We start from the raw sequence: 18,825 nt of genomic DNA, 5'->3' as shown, positions 1-18,825 counted from the left end.
TCTCTTTTTGGTAAGTGGCCACTTTGCTTCCTGACCCAAAGGACATAGACTGCTCATACAGATTTTTCCATGCAGTATGATCTACTGGAAAGGTCCTAGTCTATTTCATAGAATCATAGAGTTGGAAGAGACCACAAGGGCCATCGAGTCCAACCCCCTGCCAAGCAGGAAACACCATCAGAGCATTCCTGACATATGGTTGTCAAGCCTCTGCTTAAAGACCTCCAAAGTAGGAGACTCCACCACACTCCTTGGCAGCAAATTCCACTGTCGAACAGCTCTTACTGTCGGGAAGTTCTTCCTAATGTTTAGGTGGAATCTTCTTTCTTGTAGTTTGGATCCATTGCTCCATGTCCGCTTCTCTGGAGCAGCAGAAAACAACCTTTCTCCCTCCTCTATGTGACATCCTTTTATATATTTGAACATGGCTATCATATCACCCCTTAACCTCCTCTTCTCCAGGCTAAACATGCCCAGCTCCCTTAGCCGTTCCTCATAAGGCATCGTTTCCAGGCCTTTGACCATTTGGGTTGCCCTCCTCTGGACACGTTCCAGTTTGTCAGTGTCCTTCTTGAATTGAGGTGCCCAAATTGCTTGTTCCAAATGCATATACACACCTTTCCTCCCTTGCAGAAAGAACTTAACACAGCTTACAGTAAGGAAACGTCGTACCACATTATACAAACAACCACCAATCATATAAAAAAATCAGCAGCCATGGCATAACAGGAGGGATATTAAAGAGTCAAGAACTCAACTCGTAAGAACCACAGTTCAAAAAACAGTGATGAAAACATCCTATGTGATGTGCAGTGGTGGCTGGTGACTAGAATAGATGCTTGTCTGCTTGCTGAAATGTTCTTAAGTAAGGGGGATGCTCTCAAATGTTTCTTGCACACGACAAATCATGGTAGCACTGAAGGCCTGCAAAACTCCGGGCAATGATCTCCCCCGTTGTCTTCCTGTGTGTTGAGCTTCAACTATAATTTAAGAGGAGAGCTAAAACCACACTCCAGTTGTAGGGAGTGTGAATCATTGGGGCACTGATGTGACCGAGACATAATTTTCTGCTTTGGACAACTCACCTTATTCAAGCCTTAATGCTGTGCCGATGTGGGAATTTATGCTTTTTTTGAGTTCAGGTGAATTTTGCATAGAGACATCACCAGAGCATTGGTTCATGCCAGAATCAATATAAACATATGGTTCTGTGCTAATCTGACATGGGAAAGAAAACATGCCACTGTTTTCCCCCAAAGTGCCCATCATTCCTGCTGACACAAGTAAACAGGTGTGATGCAGAACTAATAAGTTTGAGAGATTCTTTTCCGTACATCTGCTCGGAGAGCAACTGTCGTCTGTTGTAAGGGATTCAGTTCCAGGCAGGATGCTACAATAACAATGCGATTAAAATATTTATCTCTTCTGGCACACACGAAATTCACAAGGAGGAAAAGTTGGGGAGAAAGTCAAAAGATAGTACTGGCTGTGAGCCAACCAGGTGCTGGATCAAAAATTAATTTCCTTTTACATCACCTGAATGACCCGGGTCCCAGGTGATGTTATTTCTGTCCGCTTTCAAGCTGCAGGCAGATTCTCCATGGCATATATTGCAGGACTAGGTTTGGAGAGGCTGAAGTTCAAATCACTACTCAACTATGAACCTTTTCCCATCTGGCCTGGGAGGGCAGGGTCCTGACTGACTCCAGCTACAAAAGGTGAGGCTGCTGAATAGACGGTTGGAATATTTTTTGGGGGGTTGTTGGGAGGTGAGATTCTTGCGATTATTGATATTATTTTTTTGTATATTTATTTTAGATCATATTAAGATTTATGTGGAAATTGTTTCAATTTGTGTACTTTTTGATGTTTTATTTGTTGTTTATAACTACTTTTTAATGGAAATATGTATTTTTTATGTTGTAATCTGCCTTCAGCATGGTTTTAACAATGGAAAGGCAGGACACAAATAAAATGATGTAGGTATGAACCCCTGAGGGTGACCTTGGGTTAATATCTCTCAACCTAACCTACCTTACGGACGCGGGTGGTGCTGTAGTCTAAACCACTGAGCCTTGGGCTTGCCGATCTGAAGGTCAGAGGTTTGAATCCCCACAACGGGGCGAGCTCCCATTGCTTGGTCCCAGCTCTTGCCAACCTAGCAGTTTGAAAGCACGTCAAAGTGCAAGTAGATAAGTATGTACTGCTCCGGTGGGAAAGTAAACGGCATTTCTGTGCACTGCTCTGGTTTTGCCAGAAGCGGCTTAGTCATGCTGGCCACATGACCCGGAAAAACTGTCTGCAGACAAACGTCGGTTCCCTCGGCCAGTAAAGCGAGATGAGCACTGCAACCCCCGAGTCGTTTGCGACTGGACTTAACTGTTAGGGGTCATTTACCTTTACCTTTTTAACCTACCTTGCAGGGTTGTTGATTGGATAAAATGTCAGTAAGCACACTGTTCAAAGCTGAAGTTAACTCTTTATTAGCAAAAACATTATCTCCACAGACATGATTGTCAGGCCTAATGAGCAGAGCAGCTCATTCCCGATGGTCTTGCCCCATTGAAAATCAGTTGCCAAGACTAATTGTCTCCAACTCTTCATAGCCATCTAAGTCCCCTCCCCTCCAGGGCTTTTCCCAAGCAATCAGAGACTGCCTCTACATGCAGCCAACCACTCCTCTGCCCTTTTCATGCCTCTTCTGGTTCAGGGAGACGAACAGTGGTTTGGTGGTTCCCCGGCTGGTTCCTCCCACCATTCCTCTCTGTGTCCAACCAGCCCATGACAGTCAGCCACAATAGCTCAAACAATTATTTTGAATCTTAATCCCAAGTGAGGAAATTCTGCTCTCAATAAGATATGGTCCTGCTCTCAATAATAAAATAATAATAATAATAATAATAATAATAATAATAATAATTAATAATAATAATTTATTATTTGTACCCCGCCCATCTGGCTGGGTTTCCCCAGCCACTCTGGGCAGCTTCCATAGAAACAAAAAATACACATAAAATCACACATTAAAAACTTCCCTGAACAGGACTGCCTTAAGATGTCTTCTGAATGTCAGGTAATTGTTGATCGCTTTGACATCTGAAGGGAGGCATTCCACAGGGCGGGCGCCACTACCGAGAAGGCCCTCTGCCTGGTTCCCTGTAGCTTTGCTTCTCGCAATGAGGGAACCGCCAGAAGGCCCTTGGCGCTGGACCTCAGTGTACGGGCAGAACGATGGGGGTGGAGATGCTCTTATTCCCAAAGATTTGCAGAACAACTCAAATAAGATGATGTGATCGATATTCATTCAAAAATTTGCTTGATGCTGCTTTCTTAGGATTGTATCCTGTTAGTGGATTATATTGGGGGGGGGTGTAGGCTTCGTTTCTGACTCCCTCTATTTTTTATTTCATGTGGTTATCTGACTAGATAAATTTCCTGTCTACTCCATTACCCTTTAATTACATGTATGAACAAACTCTGAACTGAAAATGGAAATGAATGAGTACTTCAGCACCAGACGTCCCAGCCTTCCATCTACTATCCATATTTCCATTTCTTTAGTGTGCACGGTATGCCTCAGATTAGTTCCTCTGCTTCTGTTAATATGTTTGGAAAAGCTATGGGCTCTGGCCACCAATGCTGCCGCCCCTTCGAATAAAAATAAAAAGGTATGGCTTATAATTTCTGATTTATTAGCCATCTTGTAAATCTTAAGGCATGTAGTTTATGAGCTTATAAAGAAAACGCGATGCTGTCATACAACCCTCTGTATGATGAGGTTTTGCCTTTTGTTTAATGGTCAGGCTAGATGTGATGGGGCAGCCATGTTTATTTATCCACACAATAAATAAGTCACTCTTTCAGGGCATCTTTCTGCCGGCTGGTTCATCTCAGTATGGCACTGCAAGAAGCAAAGTGTAACCAACTGTTAGATATGCATGTATTGCAGAGTTGATAAGGCTGAGCTGGTCTGTGGGAAGCACAATTCCTTTATCACAAAAGGCAGCTAGCAGGACGATGCAATTTTCTGTTAGCTCAGTTGTTTGGAAGACAAATACTGTAATTACTTTTGGGACCCTTTGCTACCTCCGAAAGAACTTAGGTTCCGTTGTCTCCCAGCTATTTTTGTGGGCTAGCAAATACAGTGGTACCTTGGGTTACAGATGCTTCAGGTTACATGCACTTCAGGTTACAGACTCTGCTAACCCAGAAATAGTACCTTGGGCTAAGAACTTTGCTTCAGGATGAGAACAGAAATCACGTGGTGGCGGCATGGCGGCAGAAAGAGGCCCCATTAGCAGAATGGATTGTACAGCGGTACCTCAGGTTAAGAACAGTTTCAGGTTAAGAACGGACCTCCAGAACAAATTAAGTTCTTAACCCGAGGTACCACTGTACAATCCATTCTGCTGGATAACTGCGCCGGCAGTTAACCCCACTGGCAAATGGTAGGGCAACTAGAGTAACTACCGTACTTCCCCCTGTTCATTCATGAGTGTTCAAAATAAGAATCTTGGGGCAATCAAAACAGCTAGAGAATCTTCAGCAAGATGCTTATTTTGCAGATAGAACCTTTTGTTTCCAATGATGGCCACCAACTAAAACAGGATTAGGCAAATTCTGAAAGGATAAGTCTATCGTATGTCACTTTCAGTATTACAGCTGGTACTATTTATAATACATTCCTGCAAATAACTTCAAAGATTTTTTTCCTGACCATATCCATTTTTGCTGACCTATGTCCACATCAATGTCAATCCATTCTGGCATGTCAGGGCAGTTGAAAACACTCTCCAAAGCAACCCCCACAAAGTTGATTTTGAGCATTCACAGCTGGGCTGTGACTGTGCCAGCAAGTCTGTTCAGGAAACAGTTGCTGCTTCCTATCTATTAAGTAAAGAGGGAAATGGGATGTCTTCAAGACTGTCCTTCAAGAGTCAGAAAACTCATGTTCCAAGGCCAGTGGTATCAATACTTCTGTGTTTGGGAAGTTGGCAGAGGATTGTGCCAGCATCGTAACATCAAGTCTTCATAAGGGAGCAGTTTCCAGAGGAAAAGCTGTGAGTTTCTCATCAGCGGGTGGTTGGTTTCACCTGTGGTGCCCCACCTGCAGCCTAAAGAAGCTTCAGGAGAGGGTTGCTACCACAGATATCATGTAAATGTGTATTTTAATGAGCTGAATAGAGTAAAAGATTACAAGTCATGGAGGTCTGTATGAATTTAAAAGCACTCAGTTTATTTTTGGGTTGCTATTTTCTTAACATTGCCTTACAGATTATAAATGCTGCATTGATTTGTTAATCATATAATATGACTTTTGCTTTAACTGTGATGTTTAGCTTATTTATTAGCTGTTGCTTTTTAAACAGTCCTCTATGCATCTATTTATTGTGTGTAAGCTGCTTTGGGATTCATTTGAATGAAAAACAGTACAGTGGTACCTCAGGTTACAGACACTTTAGGTTACAGACTCCGCTAACCCAGAAATAGTACCTCGGGTTAAGAATTTTGCTTCAGGATGAGAACAGAAATTGCGCAGCATCAGCAGGAGGCTCCATTAGCTAAAGTGGTACCTCAGGTTAAGAACGAACCTCCAGAACGAATTAAGTTCTTAACCTGAGGTACCACTGTACAGAAATGCAATAAATCAAATCAATTGGACTCCAACTCCCATTTGCCCCTGCACCAGACCATGTGGCCAATGCTCAGTGATGCTGGGAATTGTAGTCCAACAGCATCTAGAGTGCCGCACAGTCTCCATCCTTGGTATGGACCATTTGACCCCTTACGCTCCACCTTGGTTACCGAGATCCTCTGAAGGTGCTTTTCTTGAGCTTCCCCATGGCCCTGAGGTTCAGCCAGCCATTACTAGGCACCAAGCCTTTTGTGTGGAAGCCCCTGCCCTGTGGAACTCTCTGCCAGTAGAGGCTTCGCAGGACCCATACCTGCCTTTTTTTTTATGTCACCTAAAAATGGTGTTGATAGGGACGCGGGTGGTGCTGTGGGTTAAACCACAGAGCCTAGGACTTGCCGATTGGAAAATCGGTAGTTCGAATCCCCACAACGGGGTGAGCTCCCGTTGCTCGGTCCCTGCTCCTGCCACCCTAGCAGTTCAAAAGCACGTCAAAGTGCAAGTAGATAAATAGGTACCGCTCCGGTGGGAAGGTAAACGGCGTTTCCGTGCGCTGCTCTGGTTTGCCAGAAGCGGCTTAGTCATGCTGGCCACATGACCCGGAAGCTGTATGCTGGCTCCCTTGGCCAGTAAAGCGAGATGAGCGCCACAACCCCAGAGTCAGTCACGACTGGACCTAATGGTCAGGGGTCCCTTTACCTTTACCTAAAAATGGTGTTATTTAGACAGGACTTGGAAATGTGAAGCTTCTTTTAATCAGACAGTACTTGCGGATTCCCCCACTCTGGTATTCTTAGTGTTGCTGTAATTTTTAAGTGCTGCTTACAAATTTAGGAAGGAAGGAAAGAAAGAAGGACTCTTTTGTAGCCTACAAAGGATTTTCCCTCCTGGAGGTACCGGTAATTCTTACTCGCCACAGGCAACTGGCTAGGTGGTTAATTCAGGCTTGTGATATCCAGAGTGCAGTGTAAGGGCTTTTTAAGAAACGTTGTCACATGGCAGGAGGTAAGTCTCCTGCCAGGCACCAGTGAATGTAGATTTGAACTGCATCACTCACCATCGCTGACAACCAAGCCTTGCCCCCAAGCTGCCCATACATCTTGTTCTAGCTGCAAGCATGGAAAGTAGGGAGAAAAACAGTTCTATACAAGTCCTATAACTTTCCATTGAGCTGGCAGCTCCCTCTCGCCCCCTCTGTATTTACATAGGCCAGATAGCCGGTGATTGTAACTCCGTATCTTGTCCCATCAATTTCAAACATTTTGAAAATTGAAAGCGGACAGGAAGACGGAATAGATGTAGATATATATATTTCAAGGCACTATTTCATCTGCGTTTGAAACCAGCGGCCGACTTGTCTTCTGCCATTTCCCGGGCAACTTATCACCTCGCTTAGTACTGTTTTCCTTGCAGTTGCTAGAGATTGATGGGAGCGAAAAGGGGGAAGGAAAGGTTAGCCCTTAATTGCGGCTTGAAAACAGCATTCATTCTGAGAAGCTTTGCAAAGGTTTTCTCTTTCCATTTCCAAGGAGTTTCAGGTCAATACGCAAAGACTGAGCACTCATGGCAAAGTCTGCAGTCCCACGCCCCAAGGCTCAGTATATGATATCTTTTGAAATCAGGCCAAAAGCAACATCAAATCCATCTGGGGGCCACAGACTGCCCATCGCCTGGCATATAGGATTGCAGCCTTAATGGTTTTTGCCTGTGCAATCATTGCGGGGGTGTTGGTGCTGGAGATCTCTAACAGAGAGCTTTGCAGATCAAACTACATTTCTCAGGATTCGTTGGAGGACACCATGGTAGCTAAATTGGTAAAAAGCTTATATAAAAGTTTAGATATGACCAGAGTGGGGCTAAAATGTCGTCTTTCCTCCACTCTTCTCATGTGAACAAAGTAAGTGTTTGTGTGTGTGTGTTTGGTTTTTCTTTTTTTTGGGGGGGGGGGAACAAACCTATTGTTTTTGCTAGGTACATGGAAGAGCCATTCTAGTGGCAGTTGCTACATAGGTGGGTTTCACAAACTCGGGTCTCCAGTTGTTTTTGGACTACAACTCCTGTAATGATATCAGGGGGTTACTCGAGAGCAATCAGGCAAATGCCTCCCTGGTCTGTTGTAAAGCCTTGTTATTGGTGCCAAAAACCCTTCACCATGTGGAGCGCCACTATTCCGTGGCTCGCTCATTCACTGGCAGAATCTGAGAGTGGGCGGTCCTTAAACCTTCCCCAGCAGAGTAGTTTCTTGACACCCAGTCTGCGCTTCCCCTCTTGGCGTGGAAGCCTACTGCGCAGGGAGGGCGTGGGTAACGGAGGACCTCTCTCCTCCCCATTTTGCTCAGGCAAGGTGTCCTGGCACCGCCTTGCCTCCTCTGAGCCCTGAAGCTCCTCTCCACTGGAGGCATGGTTACTCTCCTCCACTGAGGAGGTGCTGCTTCCCATGATCTTTGAGGGCTCTCTGTAATCCATCCGGCTTTTCCCCTCTCACCCCAGAGCCGATGGCAGTTCCCTGACAAGCAGGACCAGTGGTCAAGGATGATGGAAGTTGCAGTCCAAAAACAGCTGGAGACCCGAGTTTGGCAAACCCCGCTATGTAGGAACGTAGTGTGCTGCCTCATGTTGAGTCAGACCATTGCTCCATCTAGCCAGAGGCGTACCTAGGGTCCCTTGTGCCCTTGGCAGGGAACTGTATCAGCACCTCCCTGGGGGAAAAACATTTCTCCCACGTTTGATCTCATCTTGGCAGCAGTGGTGCATCACCACAGAATATACGTCTTACATTCCACAGCCTCCAGCATTCTGCCTTGCTATTTCTCTTAGCATTCAGCTCCCAGATCGTGTCTAAACTCGGGAATTTACATAGATAACTGGAGACAGATTTCTGGGGTGATTTTTGCACCCCTGGACAGAGGCTGGACAGGGGCTGTACTCCTGGACAGAGGCAAGTTTCCCAACCCCTAGATAAACCTCTGCATGTAGGTCAGTATTGTTATTATTCTGAATTAAATTTGTATACCACCCTATGCCCGTCTCGGCAGTTCAAAGGATAAACTCACAATATAAAAATGCAAAACACATAATTACACAGTGTAGCATTGCCTTCACTGACTGGTAGTGGCGCTCCACAGCTTCAGACAGGGTTTTCTCCCAGTCCTACCTGGCGATGCCAAGGACTGAACCTGTGACCTTCTTGATCCAAAGCAGATGCTCAACTCCTGAGCCACCTAGCCTCTAAGGAATCATTCACATACAAAGCAAACCCCCTGCACTACAGCAAAACATCACATCCCCTTTTGCATCATGGGTAGCCCTGCTCCATTCTCTACCAGGTTTGTGGGAATGTTCAGGGATGCTGGAGAGGATATATTATTTGATTATAGCCTTTCCAACTTGTGTAAACAAGTTCTACAATTTAGCAGAGTAACATTCCCCTTTTTAAACTCACAGCGGATGTGTTTGCTCAGGCTCACTAAAGCCTCTATAATAACTGTTCTGGTATTTCCCCCTTATTCCCTCATAAAAGATAAGACACAACACAGTCTTCTATAAAAGTATAAAAAGAGTTTACTCACTCACATTCTGTTCCAAATCGGATTGCAGAAGGCAGACTTATCTTAGAAAAGTAACATACACCTGGAAACTATCTCATAATGAGACAGTTCCTTTGTCCTCTCTTGGCTGGAAGCTGGAAGCCAAGAGAGCATTTTTGGCTAAGCAGATGTTGCTTCTTTGACGAAAGTAGTCACAGAGAGAGAGAGATGGCTGCCCTGCCCTGTGCTTTTGTCGTTACCTGCACAGGTGAGGCCACGCCTACCTCTAGTCACATGCAGAAGAAGTCTGTCCCAGCCCAGAAGGAAACAGGAAGTTTACCTGCTGGCTAGACAAACATTCCTCCCCATGTGTAAACGTGTTCACTCTAGGAATGTTGTACTTGACTGCTCTTGTGTTTCACATCCCACAAAGTTTATATCAACTGATCATCACTCCCACTAACAGCGAATTCAGGTGTGAGTGCCGACCGGATTGGAGCCAAATTTAGCTCACTGAGAAGCAATAAGTAGGCATTAGCTCATTTGAAGGTCTCTCACAGTTTGCAAAATATCTTTATTTTTTAAATAAATAAATAAATGGGACATACTTTTAACAAAAGCCCAATGATGGCTGAAGATGAGCCACAGAAAGTTGTGGTTCAGTTGGAAAAAAAAAGGGAAACCAGGATGAGATGGAATGGAGTATCCTAGTTGCATCATCGGCTGCCTGGAACCCTAAACTAGAGGAGCTCTTGGGAACAGCTGATGCATTGCAACATTATTCAGTTCTGCTTTCACCTGCTGCTCTTGATGGGGCAACCATTGACTGCTCCTGAAAACAAAGAACACGGTAGCCATCTCAGTGATACAGTGTCCAGATTGAAGTATGAGCCATTTGCTTTGGGGGCCATGGTAGTTAATACAATAACTCCTAATTCGTTTTAAAACATTTGCAAGCCCTATTCAAACTTTTGATAGCAATATAGGAAAAGGAATTTCAGCAGGGGCTTCCTGCTTATCCTGCATCCACAGGCTGTGAAATTCAGGGGACAGAACTGCAGCTGTGGTTGCTCTTTAAAAACAAAACAAAACACGTATGGGCTGCATTTTTTTTTGCACCTTGCTGAGGCCCATCTTAGAGTGTGGGGATGAAAACAACCAGGATGCAAGGCATAAAAGGAGACAGGTGCTGCTTTTGTCTTACGCAGATGTTGCTCTGAAATGCTTTCCCTCCAGATATCCAGGATGCATTTGGCGCAAGTCTGATGTGCTTTACCTGCCTCTTAAATCTGTTGAGCCGAAACCCGAAAGTGGACAAGGCCTGGAAAACACAGTGGCGAGAAAAGAGGCTTGTTGGGAACCCGAGGGTCCCTGGAGATGGTAAGTCAACCTGGACGCCTCCATTTCTTTTAGATTCAGTGCGAGGCTTGAGCAGGTTTCTCGGGTCTGCCTGATGCTCGAGCGCCAATGCCAGGCGAGAGAGGTCATTGCTGCACGCAGCCAGGCCCCCTTTCCTGCTTCCCTTCCGCGCGCACTCAGCTTGACATTACAGATGCTGCTGCTGCTGCTGATAAACCATCACAGAAGCTTATTCAGCTTTGCTTTTTTCCAGGCTGCTCTGCCTGCTTTTCTCTCTCCCTCCCTCCTGATTTCACCAGGAGATACAATAGCTAGAGCTGCAGATTAGACTCCCTCTCTCTCCTCCCCACCCCTCGCCCCCCACCCCTCCTCCCGAGACCTCACTGCGCTTTGACGTCACGAGCGCTCCTTTCCCGTTGCCATGGCAGCCCCATTCCCCAAGCCCTCCGCCTGTCTCCTCTGGTAGGTTCCACAATGGTACAGCCAGCATCACGATGCACAATGGTCTCCAGACAGTAAAAGAGGGTGATTCAGCAAGGCGCCGTCCCTCTCGTTTCTTCCTCCTCCTTTCCTCCCCGCGCGTCCCTCCCGGCTTCTCCTCGCTTTGTGCGCCTCCGCCGCTTTGATCCCGGGCATTCCGATTGTTTCGTGCCCCCCCCCCACCCTCTCCCACGCAACTCCCACCTTGGTCCAGGTCTCCTGGCTGCCACCTGCCCATCAACCTCTCCAGATCTCCCTCTCTCCGACCACCATCACCACCCACCCTCCTTCCTCGTTTGGCTACACCACCACCTACCTACCCACCGATCTTCTCCTGCGCTTTGGGAATGTGGTTTCCAATGACCACCTAAGGTCGCGCGGCGCTAGGGGGGAAAGGTTGCTGCGTTCAAGAGGCTAGTCCGCAGCACGGAACGGTAAGTGATGGGCGCCGGGCTTCTGGGGATGCTGTGTGAAGCTGGGGGGGGGGGGGAGGTCCGCGCGTTGGGGTGGGCTTAAAAAACGCACACACACACACAACAAACAACACGCCGACCTGTCTTTGTGAGGAGGTGGGGTGATGAATATTGATTCGCTGTTTAAAAATAATAAAGGGGAGGGGGAGAAGTGTATGGGGGGGGGAGGGGAGAGGGAGGGGGGAGGGAAAGGGAGGCAGAGGCAGGTTCATGAAGTAAACTGCTCACCGAGGGAAGGAGGCAGGAGCGGCGGCGCTGGAGCAGCATCTTTCGCCTTGTGTTTGGGTTAGTATTGGCAGGGTTTAGGTGATGGGTAAGGAGCAAAGCAGGCGGGGAGGCTGTGTTTTAGCAATCTGGGGGGATGTAAACATTGCCATCCCCGTGCCATCTGCAAAATAGCGGTGGCTTGTATTCCTGTTGAAAGACTGCATGCCCATACATTAGATCCAGTTGCATGGGGGCTGGTGTGTGTGTGTGTGTGTGTGTGTGTGTGTGTGTGTCACAGAGCTTATGCGTGAGGTTTTATTTAACGGTTCTTCAAAAAGGCACCCCTCCCTAATTCCCAAAGCTCTCACCGCCATCCCCCGTCACAGATGGATGTGGAAAGGAATGAGAAGTAGATGTCTCTTGGAAACTATGTTGATGGGATACGTATTTGGGGTGATGGTGGAGGGACGAAGGTGGGAGTGGAAAATTCCAAGCTTCTCCCCCCCCCTTTAAGGGAGGGAGAGGAGTGACCCCCCCCCAGGAAGTCATTTCTTAAGCAAAACACCACTGTCTTGCATAACACCCCCCCCCCCATGCACATGAAGTGGGGAAGATGGTGCATGTTTACAGACGGTACCATTTAAAGTAGCTTGGCTCTGTGTTGCGAAGGGGACACCCTATAAATTCTTGCAAAGACTGCAGTGAAATCAATGGAGCTTTACGGAAATAGCTTCTGACAGCCCCGGCTATTACAATAAGATGGACTCTTTGGGTACCGTTTCCCTCTCCACCTTCTGCAATGCGGGCCCTATTAAAAGATGTGTATAGTTTGCATGTCTTTTGGAGGTCAAAAACATGCAGATCCATCTTTCTGGGGGGTTCTGTTTTTTTGTGTTTCTGCTTTTGTGTGTGTGTGCGTGTCCTCAGCCTTCACTGACTATAGGCTTGTTTACATGGGTGCCTTTTGCTGCATAGCCCTCACAGTTTCTTCAATGCAGTTTTTGCATCCGCTCATCCGGTGACTTTTTCCTGGAGTCTTACGAAAGGCAGATCAAACCTGTAATATGCAGAGCCAGGTCTCTCTCCTTTTCACCAGTTTTTAAAGGGGGAGGTAAATGAAGGTGACCAGAGCGGTGTTAATGGATATTGTGTTGGCTGATATTTTCACTGTTTTGACTGTATTGGCTGCTTCTCGGTGCTGCTCGCCTCATGCAAGGCCAGTAAAGATGGGGGTGTGTTGAGGAGACTGCCCTGCTGCTGACAGGAAAGGGAGATAGGCACTGATTGTGTGTTGAGCTCTGCCACATGCAAACAGGCTCGGTTCGAACAACATGAGGACAGAAAAGCAAAGGATCTTTGGGAAAGGGGAACTGGGAGGAAAAACGGTTACTGGCAGTGTGCTTGAATTTGGCAGCTTCCCTGGTGTTTAATTCCTCTCTCTGCCCGTCCCCCATCCCCAGTGTAGCATCCATAAGGCTGCTGGGTCCAAAATTCAAAACAAAGGAATGCTAGGGAGAACCAATGATGTGAAACAGGGGCTGCCCCCTTAGGGTAAGATATGCCAATAGAGCATCTGACAAGCCTGAATTATACTGGCTCATTTCCTGGCTCCCCCTCCCCCCCCCACATTATTATTAAACAAATGGCAGAAGTGGTGTGATCTGAGCTATTAAATCAGGAACCTGCCCCCTTCCCCCTCTCTCTCTCCCAGATGGACTTCGGCCGTGCTGCTTTTGAGCATATATTGTTTTGCAAATGCCCTGTATTCTTGTTGTTGTTGTGGCTTATGGAGAGGGGTTTGGCAATGCCGGAATAATTTGGGAAAGGGTGAGGAGCGTTCAAGGTAGAAACGTTTGCTGCCTTTGGCCGGCTCCGCTTGCATGCTGACTATTAGAAGGGAAATAAAGCAAAACCGGTCCTCTTGTTGTTTGAGAGATGTGTGTGTGTGTCTACGTGCCTGCTTGCTGGGAGAGGCTGTTTATGAGCGGCTCCCAGAAGGGATGAGTGTGTGTGTTTTGCTGGCATATCTGTAGCCATTATTTAATGGCTTCCTAGCACAGAGGTCAATCACCGAAAAGAAAAAAAATGTTGCTAAAGACACTGCAAACTCACACTCTTATTCTTGCAGACGGAATGGGGGAAATCTGAGGACACACTGAGCTCTCATTTGGGAACACGGCAGGGCCTTATATGTGGGGTTTTGGGGGCATGTTTTTGTTTGCTATTTGCTGGAAGATACCGATCCCCTTCAAAGAATTCTGGGGGTGCAATGGGACTCAGAGGGCATCAGTCGGTTGAATCTCCTGCATAGAAAAGAGAGACAAAAACGGAAGAGCACAGAGCACTGATGGAAACAGGCTGATGTAGCATCCTGGGCAGTGTGTCAGGGCTCGGCCAAGGAGATTGTTGCTGTCCAAGTCTCCATTTGCTGCCTGACTTTGGGCCAGTCAATATTGCAGCCTAATTCCTTCCCATGAAGTTTGTGGGGATAAGCGAGTTGAAGAAAGGCTGGGATTTAAATTGAAATTATTACTATTATTATTATTATTAAAGGAACACCCTGAAAAGTCTTTTACATAGCTGCTAGGATCCTGATATCACCAATGTTTCCTGCCTAAGTAGGAGGGCCAGTTGCTCAGCAGCAGAGTGCATAAGGTCCTAGAGAGAGTCTCCATTAAAAGCAGCATTTCCCAAACTTGGGTGTCCACCTGTTTTTCGTACCACAGTTCCCATCATCCGTGAGCGCTGCTTCTGCTAGCTAGGGATGATGGGAGTTGTAGTCCAAAAACAGCTGGTGATCCAAGTTTGGGAAACACTGATTAAAGGACCCCATGGCTTGGAAATAGCAGAAGCCCCATGAGCTGCTCTCAGTTTGATCAGACAATATTGGAGCTAGGCCATTAGTTCCCAAAGTGGACAGGACCACCCATTGGGGGGATGCTAGAGGTGTAAATCACTACCATACTTGGAAAAGCTGGTATCACTGGTTCCAGTTCATCAGTTTGTTGAAGTAATTAAATTAAATAGTTTTAATTGGTTTGTAAATAAAGGTGCAGCTAATTGTTACTGATCTGAATTTTACTGTGTTACTACCTTCTTTAGAAGGTTGTGCAAACTGCTGTTATCATTAATGCTTTTTATAGGGTAGGGGGCAATGGGGATGAGTCCAAAATAGCTTGGGAACAACAACAACAACAACAACAATTTTATTATTTATAGCCCGGCCATCGGGCTGGGCTACCCCCGCCACCCTGTGCAGCTTCCAGCATATATAAAAACATCAAACATTAAAAGCTTCCCAAAGCCTTCAGATGTCTTTGAAAAGTTATGTACAGTGGTACCTCGGGTTAAGTACTTAATTTGTTCCGGAGGTCCGTTCTTAACCTGAAACTGTTCTTAACCTGAAGCACCACTTTAGCTAATGGGGCCTCCTGCTGCTGCCGCGCCACCGGAGCACGATTTCTGTTCTCATCCTGAAGCAAAGTTCTTAACCTGAAGCACTATTTCTGGGTTACCGGAGTCTGTAACCTGAAGTGTATGTAACCTGAAGCGTATGTAACCCGAGGTACCACTGTAGTTCTTAATCTCCTTGACATCTGATGGGAGAGTGTTCCACAGGGAGGGCGCCACTTCTGAGAAGGCCCCACTGAGGTAGATGGACCAATATCTGGGATCTATAGAAGGCAGCTCCTGACACATATATCTGCAGAGCCATCCTATCCATGTTTAATGGAAGTACGGTATAACTCTGTGCATTTGTATAAGTGTGCCTTGCTGCATTTCAGTGTGGCTTAGTCTCAGGCAAGTGTTCATATACTTGTAGCCTAAGCTTGCAATTTGAAATATACTTACAAGGGGATAAGCTCCATTTTTCAAAACAGTTTTATTGAAGCTTAACATACTGAGCACTAAGCTCCATTTGAACACAGTGGGACTTACTTCTGAGTAAACATGCACAAGATTGCACTGCTATTCAACGATCAGGTAGAAAGAACAAATAACCACTCTTCTGAGATGACCGCAGTGCCTAAATCAGGGTTTTAGCATCCCTCCCTGCCTGTGTTGGTTATTTTGGGGGAAAACAAAACACCTCTGCAGCTGCTCTAAATTGGCTAACATATGTGGTGTAATCCATCTAAATACTCTCTCTTATTTCTAAAACTTTTGTTAACTGCTTGGGGAAATGGAAATTAAAATTTAAAACACTGAATGTACTTTTAGCATTACAAAATTAATAGAAGGATTGGAATGGATGTTACGATAGCTTTGTGTGTGTTCTGATTTCTTGAGTTACTGTGCAGGGTGGGGCAATGGGCAGGAAGGAAAGTTAAGCTCCTTCAATAAACCAGAAGAAGAAACATTTGCAAATGGGTTCCCAGGCAGCCTCTTACCCAGGTACTGTCCAGTCTGAGGCCTGCTTAGCTTTAGCATCGTAACAGCAGCACAAACCTTCTCTTCGCATCCTCTTGGCATCTTCTTAACAGTAATTGCCATCAAGTTCCTCTCTTCTTCCTATATTCAGCATTCTTACAGGCATGTTCACTTAAAAAAGCTTTGCAAAGTGGCTAGGGTTTCATACTAATCAGAAACAAGGCCGCCTTTGCTGCAAAGACTTCTTCTTTTTTTGCTTACTTTAGCACCATTTGCAGAGAGAGGGAGGCTTCTGGGAGGAAATATTCTTTTAGAGGTATATAAACCGCTGTAATGAGGAAACAGTGCTTAAAAGTAGCCAAGAATGCCAAGCAAAAGCCCTCAAGCACAAGACTTCTGTAGTCTGGAATATCCAAGGCTGCTTTTGCAGCCTCTTCCAAAAAAAAATGAGCAGGAACAAATGGCACAGAGGTGGGGAGCTGATCTTAGTAATATGCTGAATGCTATTTTTTGCTCCGCTCCTGTAAATTTAGATGGGTCTTAAGCCAAGGCTGCCATTTAGTTTTGCAGAACAAGGATATTCGCAGAACCAAGCAATCACTTTAGCTTTGCATTTTTTTTGTGGCATTTTAGATCAGGGGTTCTTAACCTGTTGTCCATGGATGGAAGTCCATGTATAGGCTCCTAGGGTCCATGAACCCAAGAAAACATGAAATATTATTCTAATGCGAGAAATTAAATTGCATGTGACATTTTGCGTGGATGTGTTTATGTGCATTTTTATGTGGGGAGGAGGGGGTCCTTAGGTTTTATAAGATTTCCAAAGTAGGCTGTGGCTCAAAAAACAGTCCAGAGCCATTGTTCCTTGAACTGCTCTCTATCGGTTGATTTCGGGGTACATTGCATATATGACCATTGTAACCCTTTTTTTGTAAATAAATTTTTGTTTGATTTTCAAAAATACAAACATACAACAAAAACCAATTCAGAATCCAAATATCGAGATTACCGTATTTTTTGCACCATAACACTCACTTTTTTCCTCCTAGAAAGTAAGGGGAAATGTCTGTGCGTGTTATGGAGGGAATGCCTACGGATGGCGGGGGGATCTGCAGTCGTGAGCAGAGGATCCATGGTTCCCCTTCCTTCCCTCCTCCATGGCTCGCTTTGAAACAGCAAAGCGGGAGAAGAGCCGCTGAGTGGGGAGGAGAGAGAGAGAGACAGAGAGCCCGCTTCTTTAAAGGAGCAAAGCGGGAGAGGAGAGGAGCCGCTTACACGAGTGTAAGCGGCTCCTGTCTGGTTGGTTCCTTTAAAGCAAGCAGGCTCTCTGTCCCTCTCTCCTCCCCACTCAGCTCGCTACATAGCAGCAAAGTTTTTCAGCTCGCTAAGCTGGGGATGAGCGGGGAGGAGGGAGAAAAGCAGAGCCTGCTTGCTTTAAAGGATGCTTTAAAGTGGTGCAAAAACGTGGTTACAAAGCATGGATCCACATGGATCCTCAGGATTTTTGCATTGGGCTACTCCAAACTCACTGTCATATCACATGTCTGTGGCCACAGCATGAGCCACAAAAAACATACATCCACTGTTTCGTTTAGAATATTTTTTTTCTTGTTTTCCTCCTCTAAAAACTACGTGCGTGTTATGGTCAGGTGCGTGTTATAGAGCGAAAAATACGGTATTTTGAATCTCCTGACTTCCCCCCATCCTTCCCATGGGCCATATTAATAGTATTTTCAACTGCATATCAATACTTCTCCAATTTGTGTCTTTCTAAATTATCTGTACATTCCGTTAGCGTGGTTAAAATCCTGCCAATGTTTCAACCTGCTTACAATGGTCTCGTATATAAATTATAAACCTTTCCCATTCTTTTTTAAAGTTCTTTTCTTCTTGATTTCTGAGCTTCCCAGTTAATTTTGCCATTTCGGCATAGTCCATCAACTTGGTTTGCCATTCTCCTCTGGTCGGAGTTGTCTCTTCCTTCCATCTCTGGGCTAGTAGTATCCACCTTTGTAATCCTTTTAAGGTAGGTCAGTAGCCCCTACAGTACAGATGGTGCTGGCTCATTGTGTTGTGTTGCTGTGTCAGCCAATATAGGCACAGAACGTATTGAATCCTCTGGCACCAGAGATTATCTCGTGGCTGAGTGTGGCTCTTAGGAGTGCCTTTCTTTGCCAAGAGGAAGCAAGTGGTGCAACAGAGAATCTAGCCTGATCAGAGCAGACAATCTTGGGTAGAGGGCTCAGTTGCCGGGCTCAGTGTAAGGCAAGTCCATAAGAACACTGTTCAGAGTTGTGGTGGACACTGAATAAAGCACTTCAGAACCCTGTATTTGAGCAGGCTGGGAACCCGCAAACCTTCCAGGGTTGCTGGACTCAACTCTCATCAGTGCCAGCCAGCATGGGCAATGGACGAGGATGATGGGAGGTATAGTCCAAACACACTGACTCATGGGAGATGACTGCTGACGGGTGTGCAGATGCTCAGTTATGTCATTAGCATCCATCTGTTTCAGAAAACAATGGAGGAGTGCCTCTTTGGGGGTGAGTTCAAACCGTCGGAGAGTTACAGCGCCTGCTGTGGCTGTAGAGACTGATGCAGGAGAGGCATGTTTTGTTGCAGCTGGGGCAGATGAAGGCGTCCGGTTGTGCTGCGGCGGATGCACTATGGCGGTTCTTCTTTCATTCCTCCTCTGGTCACTGCTATGGATTCACAACCTGAGTGTCTCAAGGCACTGCAAGGGATTCTCACACAGTGGGGTTGATGTTGCCATCCT

General features: G+C 46.0%; 1 protein-coding gene across 7 annotated transcripts in view; it reads left to right on the top strand.

The window, feature by feature from the left end:
• Positions 1–10,957: 10,957 nt before the first annotated feature.
• MAPK10 (mitogen-activated protein kinase 10) overlaps positions 10,958–18,825 on the top strand; it is a 227,642-nt gene continuing 219,774 nt past the window's right edge. For 3 of the 7 annotated variants that reach the window (XM_083458854.1, XM_083458850.1, XM_083458857.1), the window contains exon 1: positions 11,658–11,756. The gene's annotated coding sequence lies outside the window, so the exon portion shown is untranslated. Of the gene's footprint in view, positions 11,433–11,657; positions 11,757–18,825 lie in introns of those variants that run through there. The other 4 variants (XM_083458852.1, XM_083458851.1, XM_083458858.1 and 1 more) reach the window with 3 other exon arrangements.

This window comes from Podarcis liolepis (genome assembly GCF_965112155.1).
Source record: "Podarcis liolepis genome assembly, chromosome: 9".
NCBI classification, from domain to species: Eukaryota; Metazoa; Chordata; class Lepidosauria; order Squamata; family Lacertidae; genus Podarcis; species Podarcis liolepis.
Note: the sequence above shows the minus strand (reverse complement) of the source record. Positions and strands in the feature narration are given on the sequence as shown.